This window comes from Rousettus aegyptiacus, unplaced genomic scaffold (genome assembly GCF_014176215.1).
Source record: "Rousettus aegyptiacus isolate mRouAeg1 unplaced genomic scaffold, mRouAeg1.p scaffold_m13_p_1, whole genome shotgun sequence".
In the NCBI taxonomy this organism is placed as follows: domain Eukaryota; kingdom Metazoa; phylum Chordata; class Mammalia; order Chiroptera; family Pteropodidae; genus Rousettus; species Rousettus aegyptiacus.
Genome location: NW_023416284.1, coordinates 46,671,369 through 46,696,453, shown reverse-complemented (window position 1 = coordinate 46,696,453; position 25,085 = coordinate 46,671,369). Strand labels below are relative to the sequence as shown.

The 25,085-nt window shown below is 33.2% G+C and overlaps 1 long non-coding RNA gene across 2 annotated transcripts in view; it reads right to left on the bottom strand.

Annotated features, from left to right (window-relative positions):
* Positions 1–23,882, bottom strand: part of LOC107520568 — an 89,860-nt gene extending 65,978 nt beyond the window's left edge. The window contains exons 1-4 of one of the 2 annotated variants that reach the window (XR_001599349.2): positions 22,044–23,882; positions 20,801–20,854; positions 18,466–18,648; positions 12,965–13,059 (exon numbers count right to left, since the gene is read on the bottom strand). This is a non-coding gene — a long non-coding RNA (uncharacterized LOC107520568). The remainder of the gene's footprint in view (positions 1–12,964; positions 13,060–18,465; positions 18,649–20,800; positions 20,855–22,043) is intronic. The other variant, XR_001599348.2, reaches the window with a different exon arrangement.
* Between the last annotated feature and the right edge of the window lie 1,203 nt (positions 23,883–25,085).

Sequence of the window (25,085 nt, the reverse complement as noted above, 5' to 3'; positions counted from 1 at the left end):
CCATAACTCCAAGAATCAGAGATCCAGTGACAGTCTATGAATAAGGCTTAATTCAAATAGAGAATATCCCCTGCTGCTAAGCTTTTGAGTAACTATAGCCGGTACTGCTGGGAGAGGGACAGGAGAGAAACAAGAGCAGTCAAAGAACTCTTTCTGAGGCACAAACTAAAGGGACAACCAGCAGCTTAAGGTCTAACAGACATGCTCTAGTAATCCACCTTAAACATAAAGGTGTCATTAGAGGATCTGAAGCCTGTGGTGCCATGCGAGCAGCCTCGGAAACAACTAACCTCAACCTAGATTATATTAACTCAAATTGGCAAACTAAAAGCCAGAGAGAAAAATGGCATGTCAACTTTCAAACAAAAACTATTTAATTCAATCAATCTTTATTATCCTACATGAGATCTTTAGCTTTTAATCAAAAGAGGGAGGGAGGGAGGGAAGAAGAGAAAGGCAAGAAAAAGCTCCTAAGATACAAAGCAATCATCAGTATCAGATTCAGATATGACACAGATATTGAAATTATCTAAGATTAATATGTTAAAGATTTTACTAGAAAAGGTTAAACACATGCAAGATCAAATGGGTAATTTCAGCAGAAAAATGAAGACTATAAGAAAGAATCAAAGGCGATACCTGAAATTAAAAAATAACAACAGATGAAGAATGTCTTTGATTAGTTTAACAGCAGATTCAACACAACTGAAGAAAAAATCAGTGAATTAGAAGTCCAGCATACAATGGAAGCAATCAAAGTGTCTTGTGATAGATGATTAGCTAAAGAAGCTATGGTACAATACAATGTAGTATACAATGGAATATTACTCAGTCCTAAGAAGAGATGAAATACTGTCATTTGCAACAACATGAAGGGACCTTGAGATAATCATACTATGCAAAATAAGCCAGACAGAAGTTGAAAATCACATGATATCACTCATATATGGGATGTAAACTCAAAAGTAACAAATGAACAGGACAAACAAACAGAGACTCGTGGACATGGAAACTGGACTAGTGGTTACCAGAGGGTGGGACAGGAGGAGAGGAGAAAAACTTTAAAAAATAAATGTTAAAATGCTATAAATAAATAAATGAATAAATAGATAGATAGATAATAAAGTCTCTACTGTTTTTAGACAGGTGCCCGAAAAAAAAAAGAAAGAAAGAAATTTGACCAACAGATGTTAACCATACTGAAATACAAAAAAAAAAAAAAGAAGGAGTGGGGTGGAATCCAGAACTGAAGATCCAAGAAATGTGGAACAATATCAAATAGTCTAATATACAAGTAATCAGTGTCCTTGAAGGAGAAGAGAGACAGGAGAGATAAAAAAAGGGCAGAAAAAATATTTGAAGATATAATGTCCAATAATTTTCTAAAATTAATGACAAATACCACCAAACCATAGATTTAAAAAACTCAGACTACCAAGCAGAATAAAAAAAAAAACTAATAATAATAATAATAACTGAAACTACTGAAAACTAAGACAAAGAGAAAAATCTCTGCTAGAGAGAAAAAAATTATATGCATTTTCTACAGTTAGGGATATACATTTCTGGGTAGTTTAATTTAAGGAAATTTCAACAAAGAGATTGTGTAGAGAAAAACAAGGTTAAGTATTATATAAAATTTCTCATCAGAAGTCAAACAAGCCAGAACACACACACACAAAAATGACATCTTTAAAGCTCTAAAAAGAAAAAAAAACTGTCAATCTACAATTCTATTCTTTTTAAAAATAAAAGAAAAAAATATTTCCTCCAACAAACCAAAACTGGGAAACTCATCCTCAGAACACTACAAGAAATGTTAAAGGAAGTTCTCCAGGCAAAATGATTATGATGTCACACTAAATATGGTATCTACACAAAGAAAAAAAACTAGAACACACGTAAAAAATAAAGGTAAAATATTTTTCTTATTTTTAATTGCTCTAAAAAATGTTATTGTCCAAAGCAAAAATAGTTGCAATATATTTTGTGTTTATAGCATATGTAAAAATAAAATGTATGACAACAAAGCACAAAAAATAAAAGGGATACATCAAGTGATGTAACATTATTTGAAAGGATGTTAAGAAAAAATGAAATGCAGACTGTTACAAATGAATCTAACTGTATGGCAGATGACTCTCATAACTACGAAAATAATAGGAAAAAAAAGGTGCTGAACTAAATATTTTGGGAAACGGCTTTTTGACAGGATACTGCAAAGCTAAAGGCAAAAGAAACTAACATCATCCTATAGTGATAAATTTGTTTTTCACAAGGGTATACGTTACCAATTCTCAAGGTTCTTTATTGTATACTATGGTTGAACAAATAAGCAAATATATTATATATAATGAGAGCCATGTTGAATAAAAGACATTAAAAATAAGGAATAATAGAGGGCTAAAATGAATGCTGTGGGGTATGATGGAAGTCAGAACTCTCAATAGGAAGTGACAGTTTTCAAAAACACGCACACATACAGAGAGATGTATAAACACAGAAACAAATGTAGATGCAAATCATGTATTATCTAGTATAAAGGAGCCAACTGAAGGAGCTTTCAAAGGCAAATTTTGACCAGAGGATAGGGGACAGGGAGAGGACAGAAGTAGATGGGGTAAAAGGGGTCAAATATGTGGTGACAGAAAGAAATCTAATTATGGTAGGTGAATACACAATACAAATACACACACACACACACGCACACACACACACACACACACACATATGCCTTACTGTTAAATTGCACACCTGAAACACTGTATTTTGTTAACAAATTTCACCATAAAAATAAATAAATAAACAAACAAAGACAAATTTTGGAAATATAAAAACAATAAAATATATAATGAATCTGCCGGATTATAAAAAATAATTTTTAAAAATCCATAAATCCACACTGCTGTAACCAAATAACTGAATGAATAAACAGCAGATTAAAAACTATTCCACATAAAATAATTTCAATTAAGAAATGTGTAATGAATAAAAGAAAGAGAAAATTATTATTAGAATGCCACAATACTTTATTTTCAAGAAAAATCCACTGATAGCAAAATTAAGAGAAACAGGGTATCTACAGTTTCAAAGTATCTCCATCACAATACTTGGAAATTATAAAGGGGAAAACAGTAATGTTTGGAGAATCCTGGCAGATAGCACTTAACTAAGGTTAACATTATTGCTGACACATTTCAACACTGTAAAACCCCTGTTATGATACACTGAGAACCATATATTTCCTATCTGGTCTCCTTCCCAACAGTGCATAACCCTATCCTATTCATGAGAAAACATTAGACAAACCCAAATTAAGAGACATTCTGCAACATAACTGGCTAGTGCTCCTCAAAAGTGACAGTCATAAAAGACAAAGACTGGAAAACTCAATTCTGAAATAATAAGGAAACATGAAAATTAAATACTGGATTGGATCTTGGGAGAGAAAAGGAACACCAGAGAAACAACTGATAAAGTTAAATGACTTATGCAGTTAAAAATTTACCAAGTTTAATTTCTTAGTTTTGGCACATGTTTTTGGTTATGTTAGATGTTAATATAAAGGGGAGCTAGAGAAGTTGTAACTTTTCTGTAAATCTAAATACATCTCAGAATTTTAAAAGTAAAAAAAAAACAATGGGTTATTAGTGAGTACTGATCTCAATGAATTCATAGTCTATTGGGAAAGAAAACGCACAAAACTATATTATAATTTACACTCTATAAGTGTAAATAGAGATACAGGGTGTTATAAAAGCCAAGGACGAACTAATGAGCAGATCAAAGTGTGTTTCAGGAGAAAGTATGTAACATTTGAGATTACATTACAAAAGGTTGCTGATAGGAGAAGAAAGCTCAAATTTCCAAAAAGAATTAAAAAACATGCATGAAAGGCTATGAAGTGTCCCAGAAACTACAAGTGGGTTGTAGTTTCTGGGACAAGGTAAAGTGATAAAACTAGAAATACAAGTAAACATTAGACCCTGAGGAATATTATCTTCTATTCTAGGTAATTATGAGTAGCAAAAAGGTTTTAAAAGGTTTCTATCAAGGACATGATAGAGACAGTTTTGTGTTTTACAAACATTTTGGTAGCATTGTTGCAAATAAAATGGAAGAGTGCAAGGGGTTTATTCTTCAATGTTTATTCTTCCAATTTAACTTTTTATTTAGCATGATCTATTAAAGCAACTTCTGATACCAATTTTATAGAATAATGGAAATATCTGAAGCTTTCAATCAAATGCCAATACATTAACCCTCACTCCTCAAATGAATAACCCAGAAATATCTACTCCTCACTACAGAAATTACATTTAAAATTAAAATATTATGTCAAATTGATACATTAAAAATATCTTTGTTCTTCTTTGGATAACATAAATAATAATATAGCTAACACTATTATGTGTGAAGGCAGTGAATATTTATTGATATCCACTGTATGTGAAGCACTATTATAAGTGTTAAAGATAAGATTTAAAAATGCTAACCAAAACCAAACAAATAAAGAAAGCATTCTTCATGGTGCTCATGTTCTAGGGATGGGTGGTATGATTTAAAAAACAGAAAAGATAATTAACTATTTTTTTAAAGTATTGAAAGTTGATAAGAGCTATGGAGAAAAATACAGCAGAATAAGGGTGATGGGGAATGCTAGAAAGGAAGAGGATGTGCAATTTTAAATAGGGTGATTGGTTAGTTCTTAGTTAAAAACTAATATTTGATCAATAACCCTTGCAAATACCTGAGGGAAGAGCTTTCCTAGTAATATAGGGAAAAGCTAGGACTAAAGCTCTGAAAAAGAGTGTGCCTGGAATAGTCAAGTAAAAACAAGCTCAGTGAGGTTAAAGCTGAGTGAGCAAAAGGGAAAGAAGTAGGATATAATTTTAAAGAGGTAGTAAGTGGGCAAGGTCTTATAGGACTTGGCTGACCACTTTAAGAAGTTTATCTGTTATTCTGAATGAAAGGACTATTGGAGGATTATGAACAGAGAAATAACATTATTTGGCTATGTTTTTAAAAGTATACCCTTGTTTCCATATTGCAAATAACCCAAATAGAAAAAGACAGCAAGGATAGAACCCAGAAAAAGCAAATAGGAAGTGATTAAAGTAATTCACAAAAGAGATTATTGATGATATGATGGAGAAAGTGGCCAGATTCTGGACATATTTTGAAGGGTTACCAGGATTTCCAAACAAATTGCACATGGAATATTAGAAAAACACAAAAGTAACTCCAAGATTTTGCCCTAAGCATCTGGAAAAATAGAAATGATGTTAACTAAGATGAAGACAGGTGTAGATGAATAAATTTAAAGATGAAGAAGTTTTGTTTTGCACATGTTAAATTCACACACGTTTACTACTTTCACTATTAGACATCCAAGTGTATATGTCTCATCAGTAATTAGATTTATAAGTCTGAGATTCTGAAGTGATGGTTGATCTGGAAACACACTGAAGAAATATTAGCATACAGTATCTGAACCATACATCTGAATGTATTCACAGAAGGAGAAAGGGTAAGTGTATATCATGAACACTGTTCCTCTAAAGTGCTAGATAGGAAATATCTTAGGTTTTGAAGGCCATTTGGTTTCTGTCACAATTACTTAACTCTATGCAGCTCAAAAGCAGCCACAGATAATATATAAACAAATGGGCATGGTTATGTTTAAGAAAAAAAAAAAAAACTTTATTAAAAGAGGTACAGATTGGATTTGGGTCATGGGCCTCAGTTTGCTAATTGCTGCTATAAATAAACAAGAAAGAAGGATCAAGGACTGAGCCCTGGAACACAACAACTTTCAGAGGTCAAGGAAGAAGAAAACAAAAATCTGGCACAGGAAATGGAAGAGTCATGGAGGTAATAGAAAAACCAGGAATAAGTGGTGATGTGAGCAAAGAGTAAAAAAAATATTTGAAGGAAGAGATATTAATGCGAGTCTATCGAATGCAGTTGATGGTTCAAGTAAAATGAAGATGGAATTTTTGGTAATTTGAGTGTCATTGGGATCTTGGCAAGAACAGTTTTAATAAACTAATGATAGGGACAAAAGCCTGACTGAAGTGGCTTCAAGAGAGACTGAGAGCAATGAATAAAAGGATATTAAACTTTTGCTAGAAGTTCTGCTACAAAAAGAAGAAAAGGTGAGGTCAATAGTTTCTTGTTAAAATAGGACAAAAACAGCATATTTTTATGTTGATAGGAATGACCTGACAAAGAGGAGAAAATTGTTAGTACAGGAGAAAGAGGAGAGAAATTCTGAGACCACGTTTTTGAGTAGGAAGAAATAATAGAATCTAGCTCACAAAAAGAGATATTGTCCTTAGATATAAGTGGTAGAATTCATCTATAATAACAAGTGGCAGGCAAAATATATGAGTAAAGAAATGATCATGATCATGAGAGATTTTAAAAACCATCTTCTGAAAGTCAACAGCTGAGAGTGAAGATCGCTGAAGAAGGCTTGGAGATTCGAGGGGGGAAAAAGGTATGAGATAGTTAACTAAGGAAGTGGTAAGTGAATCGATCAGAAATCATAGTGATTGACAGGCAACATTAAAGTTCAGCATCATGAATTTCGTGAAAGCAGTCAGTCAGCCATGCTCTTTGATTTTTTCCCTGCCCTGTTCATCTACATAGGAGCAAACAGCCCTATGTTAGATTTAGCCAGTATAAGACTTCCAAAAATGTCAGAGTAAGAAAAAGGCATGAGAACTTATAGTATGTGCAGGGGGGATGGCCATATGAATGAAAATAGAAATTAAGCTTCATAACAAGGAAAGTGACATCATGAAAGGATGAAGGACACTGGAAAAGGTGGTAGGATCAAAGGATCGTAGGTGCCAGTGGGTCTAAAATATTGTTAAATTAGGATAATTAGATGAAGTAACCCAGAAAGGAGGTACTGATCAGAGAGTAGGATGCATGAAATTGAGCCTAAGGGGGTCTACAATTACCAATAATCACAAAGTCCCAGACCTAATCCAGGTACTTAATATGTATTCACCCACTTAATGACATAGAAACAAGAATAATGTACTTAATATCCAAAGCATGATAAACCACCACAACACTAAGTAGTAATTATTGGCTTTTCCTTCTGTGGCAATCCATAGAGTTTTCTTCAGAGGCAGATTATCATGGTTTCTCCTCATTTAACCTTGGGTAAGCAAAGGACACCTTTCTGAGGGATTTCTGTGCATCTCTAAAGAAGATATTCATCACTTCACAGCATGTATAGAACTATCTGCTCTTTAAGTCTTCTGATGTTATCAAGGACGATATTTATCATTTATAAACAATAAAGGTAAATTCTACAGCAGCAGTATATTCACCACATGGTGATTCAATGAATTTTTTTCGATACAGAAGAAATAACTGTATTTTAAAACTTAGAAGAAAATACAAAATTCAATAAAATAACCAAAGAGGTTAATCATATATGTATAAAGTTTATAATTAATGAGCTGACTCTCTTAGAAAGCACTGAAGTCTTTCTCTAAATCTACCAAACTTCAGAATAAAGTTTACTTTTCAGGAGAATATCTGCTATTTAGTTGGGGTTCAATAAGTATTAGCTGAATGAACAGAAAGTGAGACTGTCCTCTCTTGGTTATCAGTGACCTCCATTCAACATTTAGTTTTTTCATTTTCCCTATAATATAAAATCTGTGAGTCAAGGTTTGTTTGTTTTTTTTCTCCTTTACCCAGGACTACACTTACTCAAGTAATTCTCTGACTCATATTAGGTAACAGCCTTGCTTCATAAATACAATGCTGACAGAATTGTACTATTTATAGTCCCTTGGCTTCAAAAGACATTTCCCCCCTCATTAATTCGATTCCTTTTGGTCCCAATCCTCACCCTTTATGGGGCAATATGTAACAGGGACAAATCTTCCCCTGATTTGCTCATGCTCAGGAGGAAACTGAGAGCCTGGAAAACTATACTTCATATACCAAGATGATGCCAGCCGAGCCCTAGCAAGAGAATGATTGAACATTCTCAGATTAATTTCATGGCTATTTGTTCCATCCCAGAATCACATCAAGCACAGGCCTCCAAGTTGAAATTGCATCACTCTGTCCTTGCTACCCAGGTAAGGGCAGTGAAAAATGAGCATATTCTCTACCGCCTAATGATAAATAATGACTTTTCCCTTCACTACTGAGATGTATTTTACAGCATCATCAGAGAAGTCTAATTACCAAACAAAATGATAAGATATATCAGGACACAAGGAGCTTAGATTAAACTCACAAGAAATAGGCATTTGCATCTTTGTCATCTTTCAGTGTCACTGCAGTAATAGAAAAGTGGCAACTAGAAGGTGCATAATGAATATTCCATTAAATATTCATTTGGATTGTAAATAACTTAAAATTTTAAACTACCCAGTAAAAGATTAAAAGAGAAGGGTGCAAACATGTCTGGCTGCTAAAGGAGAACTGACAAGCAGTGTTGGAGAGAATAATAGAGAGAACATTTGACATTAATTAGGTTAAAAAAAAAAGTAATGCGGGCCCACAAAGACAGGAAGGGAACATCCCATTTTAGGGATTTGACAGGGTAAATTTGGCTTTCACAAATTTTGATCTGTAATTACCCAGGTGGACTAATATTATGCTTTCTACAATGGGATCATTCTTGTAATCATATTTTTTTACAGTAATAGTCCCTTAACCATAAGCATGGTTCTTAACATTTAGAGGTTTTCCTGGTTGTTAGCTTATTTCTTTTTTCAGCCTTGAATGTCTCATTGAGCATTAGGTACTGAATAGAGACTTTGAGTACTCTAGATTCCTATTTACTGAATTTGGTCTGGTCATTCCAGTATCTATAAAAAAAAAAAAAAAAAGAAAAGAAAAAAAAAGAAACAGCAATAATAACTTGTTGGGAGTAGTAGCAAAAAAAAAAAAAATGAAAAAAATTGAAAAAAATGAAAAAGGAGGTTGAAAGCATGAAGAACAGAAAAAGAATTAACATTCATTGAATCACTAAGTACCTATCAAGAACCAGGTGCCATCTAAGTACTAAGCAGTTACACACATAATCTTAATTTATCCAACAATCCTGCCTGGTTGGTATTAGCACAACCTACTTTTAAATGAAGGAAATAAAGATGGGACAAGTTAAGAAACTGCTGAAAGTCACACAGTAGGAAAGAGGTAAGACCCAAATTTAAATACAAGTCTACATAAACCCATAGGCCTTATTATTTTGTTATCTCATATAGTCTTATTTGTCCCTGTGAACGCCATTATAGATTATAATAAAAAATGTAAAAGTTACAGGCCTTGTAAAATGCCTGGTACATAGTATTTACCCAATTATTACTTGTTTAAAAAGAAAGAAAGGGAGAGTGGAAAGGAGAGAGAGAAAAGAAGGAACAGAGGATGAGTACCAACCACCTTGCCTCTCAATATAGAACTATTTTTAGTAAAATCCTAAGTGTAACAGTTAAAGATAATTTTTAAGAGATACAGCATATAACTATAAAACAAACAAGTGCCAAAGATTTTATTCAACTCTTTAAATGAGGGAACCAATAAGATGTTACAAATGGTACAAAGGGACCTAAAAGAACATACATATGTAGACCCAAAGAAATGCTGAAATGATTTTGCTGAATAGCTGCAAAACTGGTTAATGCCCACAGAGCAATAATCAACTGCATTTTCAGGAGATGCAATTTGCATTTCTATGGACAAGAACATTTGCATTACTATTTGTATTATGCAACTTTATAGAGTTGTAAAATAGCTCAGTAAGATGAAAGGCAGAGATAACCTAAAAGGATACACTAAACAAAAGACCAAATAATCTTTTTTTTTTGCCCATTTCTGGTCCTTCACAATTTTTTTTATCATTACCTTAGAGCCTAAGATTTAGAACCATTGAATTCTTAAAGTTCACTGTCACTAGCTTACCAGTTGTTTTCATATAATTTTTTTGTGGATGGTGCATTAACCTCCCTGTTCATAGATATTTCCTTGTCCAACAGTGAATATTATGTTCTGTATATAGTACATTAGAATATTCAAAACTACTTAGCAATTTATTGTCCGAGAATGATTAACAAACATCAGAAAATATCTCCCCTAGGTTTAGGACATATTTGGTAGACAAGGAACCTGGTTAAGTATGAAATGGCATCCGCCTACTTAGCATAAATGTTCCTCCTATGGTGGGTCTAATCCTGCCTCCTACTTGAAATGCGGTAATTGTGTAGGTGGTGGAGAATCCCAGAATGATGGAAAGACCTTCTGTTCATCTGCAGCTTATTATGCAGTCTGGAAAGGGGCAAACCATGGCCAATACATGTCAGCGCAACACTAAAAGTTATGTATGAGTAGCAATTCAGAGGCTTTTATAGCAGCTGCTAGAGTGCTGCCCATCTAGGATTTTGCTATGCTGGTTTTGAAGAGACACTACCAAACTTTATGCCAGCAATCACATTAGGCTATTAGCAGCATGGAGATTTTTCTGTTGTCCTAGAAAATAATAGAAACAATAGAAAGATGCTCTTCTCCCTATTTCACCACAGTGGCCTCCTCAGTACAACAGAATACTCCAGCTTTGTTTGTTGAAGTATGTCCAGATTTTTGTGAGAAAGTTACTTCAACAGTGTTTTAATTATGCATGGAAACGATGGTACTTTGAATTGAAAACCTGGATGATAAGAAATAACAGTTACTGTAACGTTACTTTTATTACCATATAATTTATATCCAGGATGTGTCCAAAAAGAATTTAAGATGATACAAAATTCATTCAACTAGCATTGTGCTGAATATAAATATGATATGGTCTTCCTTTGAAGAATCTATTTGGGCGGGCAAGTCATAAACAAACTAGATGAAGTACCAAGGGAAGGCAGAGAAGAGAGAGATTAATTCTGCTCAGAGATAATCCTGCAAAGCTTCACACAATTGATCTGAACTTTGAAGGATGAATACAAAGACACAGAGGCTGGGACTCCAAGTGAAGTGTGTGTTGAGAGAGTACAAGTAGTTAAGAGTAGTTAGGCTATCTGACAGCAGAAGGAAGATCTGGGATGAAAAGGGGAGTATAATGCCCAAAATCCAAAGGGCAGTTGTTATGAAGGGCATTGAATGTCATGTTAAATATTTTATACCTAACCTATTGGTAATAGGGAGACACCAAGATTAGAAAACCAGCAGAGGTATCTAGAAGTCAGATAAAGATTTCAAGAAGGGAGTGGATAATGGTACCAAAGGCCACAGAGTGATCATTGGGGAAAGGTTTGTATTTTGCTACTCAACACCTAATGCACTTTTTATATTTGAGGGTAAAGTACAACCAGGGTTGACTGAGACATAACCCAGGTTCAGGCAATTGGACATTCCACCCAGTACTTTCAGTCTCACATGAGGATGGGAATGTAGAACGACAGCTCATAATTCATACTCAGTGACTGTGAAAGTATCCAGTGTTCCCAACATTTAAGTGAACTATGTCTTGGCCATGGGACCTGTTACTCAATTTCTTTTGCTTCTTGCCCATTTTCTAGTCCTGGTTCTACAGCATCCCTGTGGGTTCTGTGAACTACCTAAAATCCTTCTCATAAATTTCTTTTTGGTTTATGTTGGCAAGAGATAGTTTCTAATGCTTATGTTTACAAAGCCATACCAATAACCAAGACTGAAAGTAGACTTTGGTTGTGATAACTGAAAGAGCATTGGTTTCCTTACCGAAAGCAGCTTCAATAGAGTGGTGGGGTGGTAGCCAGACTCAACTGGAGTAAGGACTTAATATTAAATGAGGAAAATGAATATACAAATACAGACCACTTCTTCAAGTAAATTGGCACTGAATAGAGAAGGGTAAATAGGATAAGCCAAAGTTGAAGGACATCCTTTTTTTTCCCCCTCTTATTTTTTCCCCCAGTAAAAAGGCTTAAGCAGCTTCATAGGTTGAATGACACCCTGGTTAGAAAAATAATGATTTTAGAAGCAATATTTGATCACATAAAGAAAGAAGTGGAAAATGAATGGCTAGAAAACTCTTATGGAAAAGTTAGTCTAAAAAAGTAAGAAGAATAAATGAAGATAAAGAAAACTTAGTAGTGCTATAAAAGGGACTTTGAGAATTTTTATATATGATAGGATCTATGTTATCCATAAAGAAGTGAGATAAAAGAGGAAGTATATATATCTTAATTAAGGTAGATGGTAAAAAGATCAAACAATTTAAGACCAAGAAAAAATAATTACTTATGAAGAGTGTGAAGAAAATATTTGCTAAGCATTACTCATATTTAAAAACCAACATGTGATATCCATCAAAAACATTTTGTTAATAATGCAGCCATAATCTTCATACAGGTATTTCTTAGAAAAATCTATGACCATAATATTAAACCAATCCAGTGAAGGCATTTTTTTCAGGAAACTAAGATAGTACAGTCTAAGCATAGAAATTTCTAGTCATCTAACTTACTAAAAGATAGAACTTAAAATGAAAAGAATAAATGAATCATATGTAATTTACCTCATAACACTTTCTCAAAATGTCTTTGCATTAACCACCTAGAAAATTTCTATTCATTCTTTAAGAATTAGTACAAGTATGGCCTCTTCTCTCTAGAGCCTTTCTCTGACAACAAAAGACAATATTCATTATTCCTCTCTAGTATCTTTGTGGCACCGTGTTCAAGAAATAATTAGAATACTTGTCACATAATAGATCATTACTAAATCTATGTCCCAACATACAGTGCAAACTTCCTGGAGATAGGGATGACAAGAAACTCCAATAACTACTATAGCACCTAGCACATAATAGGAGCACAACAAATGACATTTGGGTGGGTAAATAATAGATAAAATTTTATTTAATATTATTTATGCTAGTGAGGTAATTGATAGGATTTCAGTAGTTCAGGGTCATGATAAAGATTTAGAGCACAGATACTCTGTAGCTCACCGAAGAAGGATCCATACTGGCTCAGTAAATTTGTTCTCTGAAGTTCTGAAAGGTCCAAGTATGTTCTGCTGGTTCATATTAAGGGTATTAAAATGCTGCAGTTAAAGCAAAGAATTTTAAAATCATGACTCTAACATCTTGGATAAATACTTTATATATCATACGGAAATAGCATATATTCTATTTTTGCTACAGTGACTCTGGCTTTATATCATAGACTTCCTTCCATACAGTAGCGGGTTCCGAATTTCTGAATGGGAGGATCTTTGTAGCGGCAGTTTGGTTGGGTGAGTTCATATGCATGTTGAGAAGAAGGTAGATTCTAAAAGATTTGCCTGAAGCTGTGCCAGCATCCCACACATACTGTTTTCATATAGACTGAATGTTTAATGTGAGGTGATTTGGGGGATACATTAAAAATTTGGGAGATATTGCTACATCCTCGTCCAAATGATTTTTAAAAATGTCATCTTTTGAGGACCATTACTTCCATAATGAAGACCTTAATTACACTGATTTGCTAATATATATAATGATTGTATCTCATCTTTATGAACAATTATCTATTTTATCTTAAATCTTTTACAACAAAAGGACAACAATGTAGAAGTGTAAAAACACATTGACTTAAACACGTTTTCACTGTATTATTGATAAATATAATAGAGAGCTATTAACATTTTCCTCTCTATCAGTAGCACCTTGTGTTTCTTTATAACCTACTTGATTAGAATCGCCTATTTACTTGTTAGCTTATCCAATTAGATTCTGAGCATCTTGAGATACAGACTATGTCTTATTTATCTTTGTCTCCTTCATGCCTAACACATTCCATTGCATTTAGTAAAGCATTAAATAATTTTTGAGTGAACAAATACAGTCCTTTACATTTAGTAAGCATTAAATAATTTTTGAGCAAACATATATATATGTATATAAATACATATGTATATAAATATACATATGGTAAATGTATATATATATAGTAAATGTTATATATATGTAAATATATATATATGGTAAACATCCTTCATCAAGTTAAAAAAGGTCAGCATTGATTTTTTTAAAGATGTATGTTATATGAATCTTTACTTGGCCTTCCATTTGAACATCAAATTGTTATTTAACTCCATTTTCTCATATTACTATTTCACTTTTTCACCCTTTGCATCTTATTTAACCAGAGTATCTCCCATGTCTAATCAAAACAGGAGGAAACTGAAATGTTTCTTCCTTCCTCCTCTTGATCAAAATGCCATGTAGTAACAAAGAAATATCATTACGAATGGCATGCATTTAAAAAACAAATGACTCATATTTAATTTCTAGATTTAGACACCCCAAAATTTATAGTCACAAAAGTGAATGCAGTTGTTATGCATAGGTTGCTCCAGGACCCAAATAAGAATTCAAGGTCAAGGTCAGAAACATCACCTCTGAAACTATAACCAACAAGAAGGAATATAAAATGAAAGTGATTAGCTATCTGCAGAAGTAGCATATCCCATAAGGTTCTGGTTCATCCACCTACCTGGCATAGTACCCTTTGGGGAGCTGTTATTATAAAACCCACTAAAATGGTATGACATAGGCAGTGACCACTGCAGATTATCTGCCAGATGAACTTCTCATGGGAAATGTAACAAAGGACTTGGGTTTATATTTTATTCTCTTCTGAGATCAGTTAGTGTGGTAGGTTCCCTCAGAGTATAATCAGCTCCTTGCTGAACTGATAAGAGGACATTTCTAAATCTACAAAGCTGAGGAATGCACCATGGACCCACAGTGACCCCAATGTAATTCAGACTCCTGTAAGATCAGCCTGAATCTTTCTACAAATCTCTCTCTTACCATTTTACCTTCAATTAATTACAGTCACTGAATTACTGGATGAGGAGAAAAGTCTTCCCTGAGAACATAAGAAAGACCCTGCTGAGACAGGTGTGCCTTCTCAACGTGCCACCATCCCATTTGACAAGGTAACAAAGGAATTTGTTTCCTCTGCTAAATCTGTTTATTGTAAAATTCAGTATTAATGAAAACTGCACTTCTGGGGACAGAGCAAGAGAAAATTCTAATTGTCTAAATATTTCAGTAAATCTGCAATGGTCATAAGGAAAATAAATAATTTCTGACATGTTAAACTCAGATCTCTCAGAGTACAAAATGTAGCTTGTTATATTTCTTCAATATTGTTTGATCCATGGGACAGATTGTGACTGAATACAGTATGCATCAAACTGCATTTCATAATTTTATCCTATGACTCATTCTCTCAACAAGATGGTTGCCTCCAGACAAATGAAATGGTTTTGAATTCAAGCAAATAGAAGCTTCACAGATTCCAAGCAACACCACATTATGTTGAGCATAATAGCAAACCAGTTCCTTTTTTAGGGGTCCTACAACGAATAGAGGCTGCTATGAAGGACATCCTTAGAGACGCTTGAAAAACTGCATGGCCATCTGTTCTGGATGATACAGAAGAAATTACTGCATGCAAATAGAGGGTAACACTAGATAAGTTCCAAGTTGGCTTCTAATTCTAAATCTGCTATAAAAGATTATGTATAATACAATCAATATAAGTGTCATTTAAAGTTTCTCTTCAAGATAAATATCTATATCAACTTAATAGGAAACAAATTATACTGGTCAACCCAACTAAAAGGGACAGGAGTTTAAAAGACAATATCTAAAATAAGATTCCCTTAAGAAGGGAGATGATGAGAATGTTCCTGACGTGCAAAGATATATTTCCTAAAGAAGAAATGGCAATTCTCCTCAGGAAACACTGGCATTGATGTTTCCTGCTCTTTAAAAATAACATAAATGTGTAGGAGTCTTTTTTCTTTATGAAACTAATATTTTATTGTTAGGTCTCCTTAGAGAAATATAATTTTTTACAATTTTAACTGGTATCTAAAATCTATTTTTATGGCTTAACAAGAGAAGCAACACTACCATCGTGTGGCAAAAGAGATTAAATTTATTTTTTTGAAAGTTCCAGTTAGAGATAAAATTTAAATCCACAAACAAAAGTCCCACCCAAATGCAAATTAATTCTTGTATCATTTGGATAACATTCCTGTCTCTCATTAAATAATTTGCAACTTGTTAAAAGATAAAATTTATATAAAAAAGAAAACTGTGATTAATTTTTCTCATTTAAGTTAGGCTGTTAATAGTGGCTTCCTGTTTCCTTGCACATTATCAGTAAAACAAAAGATAAAAGTGAAAGGCCAGAAAAGTATCACTGATTTTACTGCAACAGTGTATTCATAGATGTTTAAACAAACAAAAAGCATGCAAAGAACTCTAGAAAGATAATCAAGCAAAGAATAAAAGCTAATTTTTTAATATTATATAGTTTCCCATGAATTACCTTAACTAATTCTAACAACAACCCTCTGATATCATTATTAATATCCCCATTTTATTCATGGGGAAACTAGAATGCAAAGATAATAATTTACTACTTCTGGAACAACACCTGTAACAGGGTGATGCTGGCGCAAGAGAGGCCGCAGCACATCCTACAAAAAGTTCTGGAGCCAGGATGGCCCTTCAGTGCTATCCCACATTGAGATCTGAGACTCTGTGCCTCCACATCAACCACTAAACGTAGGCTGTCCCCAGGGAGGGACATAACCTTGGGCAAAACAATTCCCTTCTACAAAGAGTAATTTCTAGAGAGGGACTGACTGTGAACCATCATCAGACAACATTCACAACAGCTGGGAAAAAGAGAGATTTGGTCTAGTAGAGGGGATCTGGGCAGTGTACCTCTGCATCAGTACTGATCAGTTCTTTAGTTATAAGAACTAATTATACATGCAGAGAGACACAGTCACTGTTATTTGTACTCTGCTTAATGCTTGATGTATTGAACTCATATGCCCATTAACCAAATTTTGAAAACCAATTTGTCTCAAGAATTTAAATAGTTACTACATATTTTACACAATAAATTCATTTAAATTACTTATAAATGATTCAAAATCTGGTCATTGAGGTCATTGGTCATTCGATTGAAGCCCTTACTAATGTGAAGGTTTACTTGTTACAGCATAAAATTTTTAACTTTCTGTCCTTTGGTTTTAATTTTTGAAAGTTGGTATCGTTCCCAAAATAATGTGTTCTTTTCATTTTGCATAGCTGATAGTCCCTAACTCATTGTTCTTTTATTGTCATTATCAATACAAAATAACCTTGTATTTTTAATAACCGTATTTGCTATTAGTGTTTTATAATTACCAGAGACATTTAGAGGTTGCATTTTATAGGAAATAAGGAATTGAGTCTCTACAGTTAGCTCTCCTAGTCAGGACACTTGACTAACTTGTCATTTTGGAATATCATATTTAACTTTCTTTATAATATTGTTTTCAGTCCATAAATATGGTATGTCTTTTTATATATTTAGGTCTTATTTAATAATGTCTTTCAATAAGTTGTGTTTTTCTTCATAGTAATCTTAAGCTTTTTTATTATATCCGAGAATATTGTATTGCTATTACACATGATATATTAAATTACATTTTCTAGTTAGTTGCAATAGGATATAAAAATAAAATTGACTTAAATAACAATATTTTATATTACAGCTTTGAAAAACCCTCATCAATTTGAATGATTTCTCTGTAGATTCCTTTTGGTTTTTCAAATAGACAATTATATCAGTTCAAAATAATAATTTAGTTTTTTCAACATATTTCAAATGTTATTCTTTTAATTAACTTATTGAAAGGCTAGTAACTAGGAAAATGTTAAAGTGGTGATATCATGCATCTAAGTCTTATTTCTGAATTTTAAGAAAATTCTCTTTGGAGTGATGTTTGGTATGAATTTTTGTGAATATCTTTATCAGGCTAAGGAAATTATCTTCTATAATCTGCTTTCTAGAAGCATTTTTTTTAATTATTGAATTAGTGTTACATTTTTTAAATTATATCTTATATCTTGAAATAATTATATCATTCTTGTCATTTAAATTATTAGCGTGAAATACATTGATTTTATAATTGTGAACTAATGCTGACTTCGTAGGATAAATACAATTTCTAATGTTGCATTGACTTTTGATAAATTCTATTCACTAATATTTACTTATTTGTTTTATATGTTCCTATAAGTGAAAAAGGTCTATAATTTTTTTCTCATTTGGTTTGGTATCAAAAGATATTGCAAGTTTATAATTCTATATTTTATAGTGAAAAGAAATTTTTATCAAGGTAAACTATTTTTCCCTAGTAATGTTTTGTCTTAAATTTTATCTTGTCTGATATTTAAGTAGTAGGCAGTTCATATGAAGAAAGCTTTACATACAACAGATATAAAATTCCAAAGTCAAGGGCATAGTAAGACTAAATTTTTCAAATGATGTATCTGAGAAGTGGTTTCACATATTTAAAAGTCATTCGCTTGTGAGAAAGATCAAAACGTATCAAAAGTAACAAATAGGTAGGATTTAATTAAAATAATTTTGAAATTACACTTACTCATTATACTGCTAGGAGTCAATCCTTCCACTGTCACATAGGCAGAAAAATAATTTTAGAAGCAATTCTCAATGTATCTTTTCAATATTGTTCTTCAGTCAAGTATGAATAATTTGAATCTCCTTTGTTTCTCTTCCATGCCTATACATTTCTCTCCAATCCTGCATTATTTTCCTATAGACTCTGTAAAAAATTACCAAAAACTCAGTAGTATAAAACAATACACACTTGTTCTCTTACAGTTTTAGAGGTCAGAAGTCTGAAGTGGGTTTCACTGGGCCAAAACCAACATGAGTTTCTTCCTGGAAGTTCTAAAAGACCTTCTCCTTTTCTGTCTTTGTAGTCAAATCTCCCTCTGTCTCCTCTGTGTAAAGACACTTGTAGCACCACAAGGATAATCTCCCCATCTCAAGATGCTTAATCACATCTGCGAAGTCACCTTTGTCATATAGGTAACATTCATAGGTTCTAGGGATTAGAATCTGGATATCTTTGGGGCCATTATTCAATTTACTACAAATCCTTTTTAATGACCTATTCATTTCCAATTCATTTCGCTAGTGTCTCCCACTCTTACTGTATTTTCAACAGTTTCTATTCTCTTTTGTTATTATTCATCTGTGATCTTCATTTTAGATTTTTCTCATTGATATCTTAAGATCTGAGCTCATGGATTTTTTTAATTGTTATATATTTAAAACCAATATGATTATTTTTCAGTGTTTGAAAATTCTTTGATTCTCATTCCATCAAAAGTTGGGGCCTAATTTCCCTTCTTTTGAATGTGGGTTGGACTTGTTGACTAACTTCCAACAAGTAGAATAAGGCATAGAGATAACAAGAGTCTAAGTCATAAAAGAGCATTGCTGCTTTTGCCTTGAGTCTTTGAATCATCCACCATGGGAAGAGCAACCACCACGTTGCAAAGGCACTCAAACAGCCCAAGAGGAGGTTCACATAAAGTGAAATTAAGGCCTCCCTCTGAAAACCAGCACCAATTTCTACCCATTTGAGTAGGTTACCTCGAAAGCAGATTTTCCAGCCTCACTCAAGCCTTCAGATGACTGTAGCCCTGGCTGATATTTTCACTGCAACTTCATGAGAAACTTCAAGCTAACTAAATGGCTTATGAACTCTTGACTCAGAAATAGTGAGAATAATATTTTTTTAAATCATCAAGTTTGGGAATAATTTCTTATGCAGCAATAGATACCTAATTTTATATGTAACACATTATAAGTTAGGAAATAGAGCAATAAAGTGGACATCCATGAAGTAATCACCATCTTAAAACCAGAATATGGCCAATACCATTGCCCTAGAGGTGTTGACAATACTCTCTTTCACTCCACCTCATCTACTGTTTTCTTAAAAGACAGAACATCTATATGATTTCTCCTTCAGCTCTACCTCAAGAGATTCTTCTCTGTGCTAACCTGAATCCAGGAAATCTTCAATTAGCCCAAATGTCCCACTCCTCTTGTTTAAAAGAGATTGATACTTGCTTTCAGGTTATGTCACCAATTTTGGAAAACCATATCCTGCTGATTTTTTCTTTTTCTTTTTTTTTAATTTCCCTGCTCTTCAAAAGCCAAGTGTTCAGAGGGGTCATGTAAGAGACATGTGTTAAGGCATATGTTAGTTTCTCTTTTCTTAAATTTTCCTAAAATTTTATCCAGGTATGCGAGCAAAGCTTTATTAAAAGTAGCATTCCTGAACCATTACATTTCTGCACAGATCTGTGTTTTCTCATTATTTCATTGACTTTCACTGAAAGTCACTATAAAGAACAATAAGTGGAGAATCAACATTAAAGCTGCTCTCGATTTCATTTTCTCTTATGCTACTTATGCTCCATATTCCAAAAGATCTTTAATAATAAATTTATCCTAGGATTCAAGGCCAGGGAGGGGAAAAAAATGACTTTATGATGACCTAGTACATAATGTCTTAATAGTAAATGAGAATTATATAGTTCAAAGTTTATAACAATAGGATCCATGTGCATATATTTATTGTCAGATTTACATTAGTGCCATGTAGAACAGAAGGTTTAATGGCAGAGTTAATAGGAAAAAAAAAAATGATGAAAGAATTCAGTCTACACAGAAATTAGTAACAAATTCCTGTTAATTAAAATTGTTTTTCCAGAATAGTGTTACTCATAAGAATGCATAGCCCTTATGTCACTTAACATTTTTGTAATAAGAACAATATAAAACTTTAGTTCAAATCTATGTATCATACTTCTTGCTCTATCCTTTTGAAATTCTCAAAGAGGAATTAATGACAGTAGCCCTAATATTAGGCATCATCCACACAGAGAAAGACTTACTTAGGCACTCAGTGTCCTCTCACTCACTGTCTTCTTGTCTTTTCACCTCATGCCCTGTTTTGAAGGAGGGAGGATGCAAAGGGGGAAAAAAATAGGTCTGACAAGGATGTATACGTGCCAAATTCGAAAAAACCAAGGTCTTAGTGGTCAGTAGTATTTCCATGTTAAAAACAGCTACTTCATGTCAGTAAACTTCCAAATATACTTTTTTATTGTTTGAATTATATTTAATTTATACACTTATTTTTCTAGTTTTATATATTTTATAAGTTGTATAAACATAAGAAGTATATACTTTATAAATTTTATTTCAGGTCTATTTAAGTAACATTATAAGGCAGATAATTTAAATATACTTTATGGATCTATGAACATGTTTTTCCTTCCCTCCAAAATACTGGTATTGGTCATTGTTTATCGCTCTTTGCCCTGGCTGCTAAGAAATTTAGAGCTAAGTTTTGAGAGTAATTGCTACTCTATCACGAATAGTTCTCTGGACAGTTTTCTCATTCCTTCCTTGTTTATATCTCCATTTCTTTGTCTTTGATGTATTGTTTTGACCTCATATTTATTATTTATAAGATTTTTCAAATAAAATTTGCATATACACAAAGTAAAAATAATCAATAAAATATATAATAAACTCATATGCAAAAATGCTAGTCTATTTCTCTAACAGTACTGTCAAATAGAAGTTTCTGCAATGATGAAAATTTTCTGTATTTGCACTGTCCAATATGACAACCGCTAGCCACAAGTGGCTACTGAGCAGGTGAAATGTGGCTAGTGTGACTCAGGAACGGAATTCCTAAATGTATTTTATTTTAATAAATTTAAATAGCCATACATATCTAGTGGCTACAATATTAAACAGCACAGCTATAACTTATATTTATGTATTCCCGCCCCCCCCCCCCGAAGATGTAAACTTCTTGTGAAATTTTCCATAATGCCTCAAGCACATCAGGGCAAGTTCATGAAAGTTTAAATTAAAAAGTAATATAATAATGTATATTCTCTACAATGGACTGAATGTTTATGTCCTCCCAAAATTCACAGATTAAAATCCTAACCTCTAATGCGATAGTATTAAAAGATGGGGGCCTTTGAGGATAATAAGGTCAGGAGGATGGAGCCCTCATGAATAGGGAGAGTGACCTTATAAAAGAGACCCTTTGCCCCTTCTGCATTTAAGGACACAACAAAAAGACGGCTGTCTGTGAATGAGGAAGATGGCTCTTACCAGACATCGAAGCTGCCAGCCAGTGCCTTGATCTTGGATTTCCCACCCTCTGGAACTATGAGACACATTTCTTTATTGTTTCAGCCACATAGTTCATGGCATTCTGTTATAGCAGCCCAAGCTAAGACACTCTTGTTCTGTGAAAGATGATTAAACCACGAAACCCTTTTGAGTTATTTTTATACTTAATGCAAACCAATACAACACTATGAGTTCTTAATTTATAAAGTCCAGATATAATGTGACATCTTCTATATTTCACAAAAAAATTTTAAGAGTTGTACAATATTTTATTACTATGTTGGAGACTTACAAGAAAAAGTAATATTCAGATAGTAACATTATTACTCTGCTATGACCTCTCTTTTATGGTTTGGGTAATGAGTTATTTAATAACCATAACATTAAACAATTTAAACAAAACTTTTGGAGATGGCTAAATTAAATGGCTTGATGGTATAATGCTTAGAGTTAAGCAATTGAATAAAACTGTAGGGAGCATCTGTAATCAAGCTAGATTTAAGTAACATCTGATGCACATTTATGGAATAATAGCCTTGATGGTAAGCTAATCTGAGAAAAGTAGGTCCAGCTGTATATCCATTAGAAAGAAAGAAAATGCTCTCCCTAAAACATAAAGCAACACACAAGAAGCAATGTAATAAAATATTCATTAGCTTAAGGGTATGTATAAATCCAAAAGCAGTCTTAGCTCCATCATTAACTAAGCAAGTTCATTTCAGTTCTAGAGCCTTAGAAAAAGAGAGGGGAAAAATAGCCCCACATTTTTCTTACACATTTCATGAACACATGGTGATTATAAGTGCCCTGATATGGAAACAGGGAACAAGGTATATTGAACATTTTAGGCAATGCATTATTTCAATTTATTAGGATAAGAACTTTGGAACTTTTCAAACCATATGTATAGCAAAAGGCAACGTTATCATTAAAGATACTGTTATTTCTAAGCAGTTCAAACTTATTTGCACTTACTGACTTTAATAAGTACCTGTAAAAATTCTTTTAACACCTTAACAATTTCAGTATATACTTTAAGAATGCAGTTTTTTAAATGTTTACAAATCAGTGGAGAGGTATGCAGTACTCTTCACTCTATTCTGCAAAAGATCACAATGTGGTATATCATGAAGATGGGCTTTATGTACCACAGAACCTTGAGTTTGAACTCAACAAATAGTTTGTTACTTGGTAATGTCACCTCTTCATGTCTATTTTGTCATCTATAAAGTGGGAATTATAAAATCCACTAGTGTGATTTGGAGGATTCAGTGAAAAATATACTTATTTAGTATTTGGCATGACATAGATGTTTATAAATACCTTATTATTAATTCTGAAATCATTTATCAATTGGTTGACCCTTACTTCCTTTGCTCTGCATGTTTCATCTTTTATACCACAATCTGATCATATGATTTAATCATAAGAGATGATAGAAAATTCATGAGAGTTTGACAAGAGAAAATTCAATCACTTTCAGGTTCTTTTCAGGACTGTAATGATGGATCAAAAAAGCTCATGGGCCAACTCTGAAGCTTGTTTTTGCATTTCCCATGAGCTAAGAATAGGTTACAAAGAAAATGAAGAGAGAAGACAAAAAACAAAAGAAGTAAAAGAGGCAGAAAATAAGGTGTAAGGGGAAGGTGAGGAGAAGGAGGAGGACATGTGACAGACTACACGTAGTCCATAATGCCTATTTACTCTCTGGCCCTTAAATGAGAATATTTGCCAGCTTCTGGATGATATTTGCCAAATACCTGGATGATATTTGATTTTTTTTTAATCTAAAATGAGTTTTATTGCATATCATGCAGTTCGAAGTCCATCCAGCACAGGAGACTAGCACAATTTTGAATGCATTTAAAAAATAAAATAAAAAAATGGGGTAGGAAGTAAATGCACAAAGTTCTAGTCTCCTTGGGTCCCTGGGAGAGTAGAATTTGAGAATGAAACCATCCACTCTCCATGGTGAATGAGTTCATCTCTTAAATCAAAGAATGTCTCCATGGTCTCTGGATGCAAATATTATCTTTATGACCGAAAGTCTCCTTTTATTGTATGGCATTGGGATTTCAGCATAATTAGCTGTAAGGAAACAATAAATATAAAAACCTGGAATTGGAAATAACTGTTTATTAACAATAAAAAAAGAAGATTAAAGGTATTACAAATCTGTGATTATTGTTAGATACTAGTAAAAATTCTAAGTTACCTAGAATCTGAGTTCAAATTAAATTCATTCGAAATGTTGCTTAAATTACTGGAGGGCTTCCAGTTTTGCAACCAAAAAGATTCATTGCATGAGACATTATTTGAGAATATCATGGTAGTGAAAGTTAAAGATGCTTAATTAAAATGCCTGAACAGCAATATTAGTGGTTATTTATTGAGCTATTTCAGAGCTTTGGAAGAATGGCATTTTATATCTTAAGCAGGCAGTAAAAACTCCAGCATGAAAGTCAAACTTCCAGCTACCTCTTACTCCAGTAGAAATTTAACTTTCTTAAAAAACCTGTTTTATTTTCATATACTAAAGCATACAGATATGAGCACAGAACTTAAAGTACAAAAGAATCAAAATGTGGGCAAGAAATTTAATAAAAATTAGAAATATAATTTATAATATTAGTGGTCTTCAGTCTTATGAGTCCCAATGTCCCCCTTTTCTGGGAATTGACTTACCACACACAAGTGTGAGACCCTAATAGCTCTGCTTGTCCCATACAATCCTGTCAGCCTGGCTGTAACTCATCCAAACCAAGTCAATCAAATCTTTCTCCTAAAATTGTTTCAGATTAATCAATCTCTGTTAACTGAGCTCTTGTAGAGCTAAGAGCAGATCACTTTTCGGCCATATGTATAGAGAAGCAGGAAAAAAAAATCTTTACGTAAGGAAAAATTCAGATTTACAGACCGAACCCAGGACAGACCATGCCATCCTGTATCTAGAAAGCGTCTGCATCACTGCCTTCTCTCCTGATGGTTTTTGTTTGTTTCTCCTCCCTCACGAAGCCCAGA